Below are 7,497 nucleotides of genomic sequence, written 5' to 3'. Positions count from 1 at the left end.
AAAGAAGTTTTCCTTTGAAATCTATTTGGGAAATAATTTTTTTATCAAAATTTCTGCACACAACATTGAATTGTATAGTTTTTTTAATTAGATATTTTCTTTATTTACATTTCAAATGCTATCCCCTTTCCTAGTTTCTCCTCTGAAAATTCCCTATTCTCCCGCTTCCTGATGCTCTGTAAGCCACCCACTCCTGACCCAGGCATTCCCATAGACTGGGGCATAGAACCTTCACAGGATCAAGGGCCTCTCCTCCCATTGATGACTGACTAGGTTATCCTCTGCTACATATGCAGCTAGAGCCAGGAGTCCCTCCATGTGTTTACTTTGATTGGTCGTTTAGTCCCAGGGAACTCTGGGGTTACTGGTTAGTTCATATTGCTGTTCCTCCTAGGTGGCTGAATTGTATAGCTTAATAAAAATTGAAATTATCATCCTGAGAAATGTGGTTCTATATATATAAAAAAAAAGCAGTCTAAGCTTCATAGAATACTTAGTAGATTCAAATACCATTTTAATACATTTTTAAATAAGTTTAGAGTACCCAAGATTACAAGTTCATTTGTGTTCAGGCCTTTAATATGTCACAAGAACACTCAAAATATGTACCACTGCGCTTTAAATGGACATGCTCAAAACATAATAAAAACAATTTCAGGGCTAAAAAGATTGCTCAATGCTTGAAAGTACTATTCTTCCAGAGGTCATGCATTCTCTTCCCAAGAACCAAACAGTGGTTCACAGCCATTTGTAATGAGTACCGATGCCCTCTTTTGTTTCCTGTGTGTGTCTAAGACAGGTAGAGTATGCTCATAGAAATAAATTACTCTTAAAAAACTTTTGGGGGGCTGGCGAGATGGCTCAGTGGGCAAAAATACTGACTGCTCTTCCGAAGGTCCTGAGTTCAAATCCCAGAAACCACATGGTGGCTCACAACCACCCTTTAATGATATCTGACGCCCTCTTCTAGTGTGTCTGAAGACAGCTACAGTGTACTTATGTATAATAATAAATAAATCTCTTTTTTAAAATTTTTTTCAATTCACAGAAGAATGAAAACTTGAAGAAAGCCACAGGTTTTGTTACTTAGATCCACTTTGGGACACAAAGTAACACATGAAAGCAGTTGACATAGGCACATATGACAACTACATGAAGCCCTGGTGCATCCAGTGAAAACAGAAAAGCAAAGGCCAACCAGAAAGTTCATCTCCATCTCCTTAAGATGTGACAAAGGCTTAGTAACAAACCAACCAGCCAGAATAGAACAGAACAAATCAACAACAACAACAACCACCCCAGAAACACTATCCAGTTCATTTTGTGGTTGCCATCTCCTTCTGGGTATGGGGCTTTCCCTTAAGAGTGGTTTTGTACATAGTGAGACCCCCTTGGAGAAAACCAACTTTTCCTTTGGAAGCAGTTACTGGAGAAAGCATTGTAAACCAAACCAGGTCCTCTGCAAGAACAGCCAATGCTCTGAACAACTGAGCTGTTTCTCCAGTCCCTATTTGCTAGTTTTTACAAATGGCATTTAAAAGCATACAAATGAAGGCTAACTGAAAGCTTTGTGTTCCCCAAACCCGGTCTTTTTGAGACTTAACTTTTGGCCGTTGCTATGATAAGCACAAGATACACACTGCACCCCTAGCATTTTTCTTCTATGCTTTCACATTTTTGTTTGTTTTTGGGGATGTTTTGTTTTGTTTTGTTTTGTTTTTCCAGATGGGGTTTCTCTGTGTAGCCCTGGCTGTCCTGGAACTCACTTTGTAGACCAGGCTAGCCTCAAACTCAGAAATCCACCTGCCTCTGCCTCCTAAGTGCTGGGATTAAAGGCATGTGCCCCCGCTGTGTCTCCATTTGAAATTCGACCTTTCCCCTCATAGTCCTACTAACCTATATCATAGTGCCTGAAGGAGACTCGAATATTTGTGACCTCTAACACCTAGCATAACTCACTCTTATTTTTCTAGACCAAGGCTAGTACCAAAACAGTAAACATCATCTGTTGGTTCCAATTTCATTTCTGTGGCTCTTGTTAAAATACTCCAGCAAAACACAATTTCCAGGAGGAGGGACTTCTCTGGTTTACAATTCCAGGTTACAACCCACCAAAGGATGGGAAGGCAGCTAGTGAAATCCCACACACAATCAAAAGCAACAGGGACTTGCTTTCTTGCAGAGAAGGAAGGAGGGAGGGAAGTAGGCAGGCAAGGCACCTCATGAAAAGACCCCAGCTTCTGAGCAGCCTGATCCCCCAAGAAAGCCCACAAGAGCTTCTAGCCATGGTTGTGGCCAGGTTACCTCTGCTCCTGGGTTTAAGCAATCCCAGTAGAAAAATGGACACTATATGTATTCCCAGACCATTCCATAACCATAACCCGAATCTACAACCTACCTGGTGAGCTGCATCTTTTCTGAAAGAGAACTAAGAGATGTAAGAAAGATGATTCTTTCTTCCTGAGATAGGGTTTTTCTGTGTACTCGAGGCTGTCCTGGAACTCTTTCTACAGAACAGATTGGCCTGGATCAGATATCTTCTTGCCTCTGTCTNCCAAGGCAAAGGCAGCAAGATGAGACTACTGTGTCTCACCCTGGCAGAGCTTGAGTATATATACATTTCCCCAAAGCCCTGCCTCCACAATGACACACCTCTAATCCAAAAAGGTCACACCTCCCATTAGTACCACACCCTGATCCAAGCATAATTCAATCACCACACCAAACAAACTAACAAAGGACACTTCTTACTGCATACTGGTTTTCTATGGTAATGAGAGACAAAAGAAGCTACCAAGGACAAGGTTAAAATTANGAATGTGGGAAATCAGAAAGGCATAGACCAAAGCATGGGATGTAGGATTGAAAGAAAGGGATGGCCCAGCGGTTTTGAGCACTAAATGTCCTTCGAAGGTTCTGAGTTCAAATCCCAAAAACCACATGGATGCTCACAACCATCCATAAATAGATCTGACGCCTCTTTCTGGTGCATCTGAAGACAGCTACAGTGTACTTAGATATAACAATAAGTAAATCCATCCAGAGTGAGCAGAGGTCCTGAATTCAAATCCCAGAAACCACATGATGGCTCAAAACAATGAGTACAACTACAGTGTATTCATATACATAAAATAAATGATTTAATTAATCTTAAAATAAAAAGGGATGGACGGGCAGTGGTGGCACACGCCTTTAATCCCAGCACTTGGGAGGCAGAGGCAGGAGGATTTCTGAGTTCCAGGGCAGCCTGGTCTACAGAGTGAGTTCCAGGACAGCCAGGGCTATACAGAGAAACCCTATCTTGAAAAACCAAAAAAAAAAAATTTTTTTTTAAAAGAAGAGGATGGCTATGTGTTCTTACAGTCAAGTTTCATTTTGCACAAAGGCATATCATATGGGATGCTTGTATCATCCTATGGCTATACAGAGAACAGCAGTTTTACTACAACACAATTAACAGAGTAGATCTGTAAAACTGATTTGGTGTTACAGTGGGTTAAGGCTCTTGCTGCCATTCTTGACTCCCTGAGTAAAGTCTCAGATACATGGAGAAAACAGAACCTCTCAGGTTGTTCTCTGACCTTCACACGGGTGTTGTGGTAATTTTACACACACACACACAAACAAACAAACACCCACACACTCATACACTACACGTAACAAATCTTATTTTTTACTTTTATTATATATATAAAAAGGTGTTTTGTCTGTATGTCCATCTGTAACCACATGCATGCCTGGTGACCAAGGAGGCTGAAAGAGGGCATTTGGACCCCCTGGGTACTAGAGTAGCAGATGCTTGTCTGCCACCACGTGGGTGGTGGGAATTATTGCTCTTAACTGGTCTCTTGAACCCCCCAAAAAAATTATTTTTAAATGACTTACGGCAAGGCTTTCCTTTAGTTATGTGGGGTGTGGTTTTGGTACCCTCATGCTAGATTTTTCATGAGTACCCTAGCTCATCTGCTTCTAGAACTTAGCAAGTCACCTGTGTTTCAGCCCCTCCTCCCCAGCAATTTACAAAACACACAAAGAACAACCCAAAACTTCAGAAGACCAAACTTCTCTCTGTCTCCATTTTAAACCCTGGATACTTGATGCTGTGAGGAAGTTGCAGCGAGCTGACCAGGGCTGAGGAGGAGGCTGCTCACTCCTCAGTACTCACTGATCAAGCAGGAAGACTTGAATTTGATGCAATTCATTTAAAAAAAAAAAAAGGTGGATATATTATAAGCAAACCCCAACAGCATAGCTTCGGTGAGCTTTTATCAGTTCACTTGCATTGGTTCTTGGAACAAGCAGGTTTGACCAACAGAGGACACCCACAACAAGCACCACATGTGCTAGAGGGTGTTGCAGGAGTTGGCTGGTGGGGACACGAAGATCCACAGGCAGGTAAAGACTGGATTCTCTGCCTGAAAAGAAGCAGCCAACAGCAGCTTTCCTGGTCTGAATATGGTTGGCCCAGGGTTTTGCAGTGTTTGAAGTTCTGGCCTTGTTAGAGTAGATGTGTCACCATGGGCATTGACTGTTTAAGACCCTCATCCTAGCTGCCTGGGAGTCAGTATTCTGCTAGGAGGTTTCAGATGAAGATATAAACCTCTCAGCTCCTCCTGCACTTTCCTGCCTGGATGCTGCTATGTTCCCGCCTTAATAATAATGCACTAAACCTCTGAACCTTGAAGCCAGTCCCAATGAAATGTTATCTTTATAGAAGTTGCCTTGATTACAATATCTGCTCACAGCAGTCAAACGCTAGCTAAGACAGAAGTTGGTACCAGGAACAGGGTATTTCTGTGATAGACCTGACCAAGCTTCTCTTTGGAAGAATGTGGATCTGGGGACTTTGGACTTGGAAAGCAGTGGAATGCTTCAAATGGGGCTTAATGGGCTATCTTAGCAGGAATATGGAAGACTTTGCTGCTGAGAGTGACCTGAATTATGCAGACCTGGCCCAAGAGGTTTCAATGGAGAAGAATTCAGCATGTGGCCTAAGACTGTTTTTGTGGTATTTTGGTGAACAACATGGGTACTCTTTATCCTAGTCTGAAAAGTCAGAATGAGACTAAAGTTTAGAGACTCAGATTAATTGCATTGACAAAGGAAGTCTCAGAAATGCCCATCATAGACTTTGTTCTCTGCTTACATCTCATGAAGAGCATTTAGAATATGCATAACTAGCTTAGAAAGGAAAACTATAAAATATATAGGTCAAGTATTAAAGGGACACCAGGAATAGAAATGGGGCTGAACCCTGAGTTCAAGGCTATTAAAGTGAAATAAGGCAGTGATGAACTTGTGGCAAGATCCCACACAGCTAAATTTAGATCCAATATGGTGGTGCATTGCTTTAATCCCAGGAGATAAAGCCAAATTGATCTCTTAGGTCCAGGTCAGCCAGAGACAGAGCAAGTTCTAGGTGAAGGAAAGTTTAAAGGTACACACCTTTAATCCCAGGAGAACGGCATCCAGATCTCTGAGTCAAGGTCAGTCTCCATAGCAAGATCCACGACAGCCAAGCTCAGGCAGTGAAGGAGTTGGAAAAGAGGAAGCGAGTGATATTGTAAGAGAACAAAGGGACCGTGTTCCAGCCCCTACCAGCAGCAGATCTTGTCAGCTTTGGCCATGTGGCTCTGGCTTTATAGCCAAGAAGAGAAGGAGACTACTGGGACAATTGATGCTGGTTAGCTGGAGTTAGGAAATTAGTGGTGATTATGAAGACACCAGCATCACTGAAGTAAAATCTTCTGTTAAGTATTTTCTGAAATCACAAGGAAGCTGTGTTCCGGAGACAGGCAAGGTAGTGTGTGCCTCCTGCTGCAGCTGGATTTGGTATGTGTTAGAGTCACCCAGATGGTACTGCTTTTGAGAAAGACGGTTCATAAAAGAACTGTTCCCTGGGAGCTTGACTTAAGTGGCCCCACTCTCTGGTCTCACAAAAGTTCAAGCTTGGAGTGACATCCCCAAGGTGTCTGAGGGGAAGCACTTAGTCTATTTCAATCTAAAGGGAAAAAAGCAGGAGAGTGAAAGGTGGTGGGTGAGGGTCAGCAGCTATTCTGCTAAAGTGCCTGGGGCTAAGTCCCAGAAAGCAGTGAAGATGTGGTAGAGTTCTTGCAGAGTACAAACACACCTTGGCTTTATACCAGCTAAGAGCTGAGCAATTGATCACCAACTTCCTGAAAGACACTAGAGACAAAGGGTGCAGCTAAGTGTTTCTTCTTCTTCTTCTTCTTCTTCTTCTTCTTCTTCTTCTTCTTCTTCTTCTTCTTCTTCTTCTTCTTCTTCTTCTTCTTCTTCTTCTTCTCTTTTANTTCTTCTTCTTCTTCTTCTTCTTCTTCTTCTTCTTCTTCTTCTTCTTCTTCTTCTTCTTCTTCTTCTTCTTCTTCTTCTTCTTCTTCTCTTTTATTGGATATTTTCTTTATTTACATTTCAACTGTTATCCTCATCCAGTTTTTGGGTTTCCCCTCCAAAAAACACCTTCTCCCTTCCCCCTGCCCCTCCTCCCCCACACACACACCCCAACTCACCCACTCCTGCTTCCTGCCCCTGGCGTTCCCCCACACTTGGGGATACAACCTTCATAGGACAAAGGGCCTCTCTTCCCATTGATATCTGACTAGGCCATCCTTTGCTGCATATGCAGCTGGAGCCAGGAGTCCCACCATGTGTGCTCTTTGGTTGGTGTTTTAGTCCCTGGGAGCTCTGGGAGTTACTGGCTAGTTCATATTTGTTCCTCCTATAGGGCCACAAACCCCTTAAGCTTCTTGGGTCCTTTCTCTAGCTCCTTCATTGGGGATCCTATTCTCAGTCCAATGGATGGCTGTGAGCATCCACCTCTGTATTTGTGAGGCACTGGCAGAGCCTCTCAGGAGACAGCTATATCAGGTTCCTGTCAGCAAGAACTTGTTGGCATCCACAACAGTGTCTGGGTTTGGTGACTGTAAATGGGATGGATCCCCAGGTGAGTCAGTCTCTAGATGGTCATTTCTTCAGTCTCTACTCCATACTTTGTCTCTCTAACTCCTTCCATGGGTGTTTTTGTTCCCCGATTCTAAGATGGATCGAATTATCCACACTTTGTTCTTCCTTTGTCTTGAGTTTCATGTGGTTTGTGAATTGTTGCCTGGAAGTCAGTCTTCCACTAGCAGCCTTTGGATGAAGACATAGAACTCTCAGCTCTTCCTGCGCCATGCCTGCCTGGATACTGCCATGCTTGTTGTTAATAGACTGAACTGTCCACTTTGTTGTTACTGCCCACCTTGATGTTAATAGATTGAGCCTCTGAACCTGTAAGCCAGCCCCAATTAAATGTTGTTTTTATAAGACTTGCCTTGGTCATGGTCTCTGTTCACAGCAGTCAAACCCTAAGACAGAAGTTGGAACCAGGAGTGGGGTATTGTTGTGATAGGCCTGACTGCTAGCACCAGGATACTGCAAGGCCTGGCCCAACCATGTGACACTAGACCTGCGTTGCCAGAACAATGACCCTCAATCCCA

Source organism: Mus pahari, chromosome 7, assembly GCF_900095145.1.
Source record: "Mus pahari chromosome 7, PAHARI_EIJ_v1.1, whole genome shotgun sequence".
NCBI classification, from domain to species: Eukaryota; Metazoa; Chordata; class Mammalia; order Rodentia; family Muridae; genus Mus; species Mus pahari.
This window is presented reverse-complemented; position numbering follows the sequence as displayed.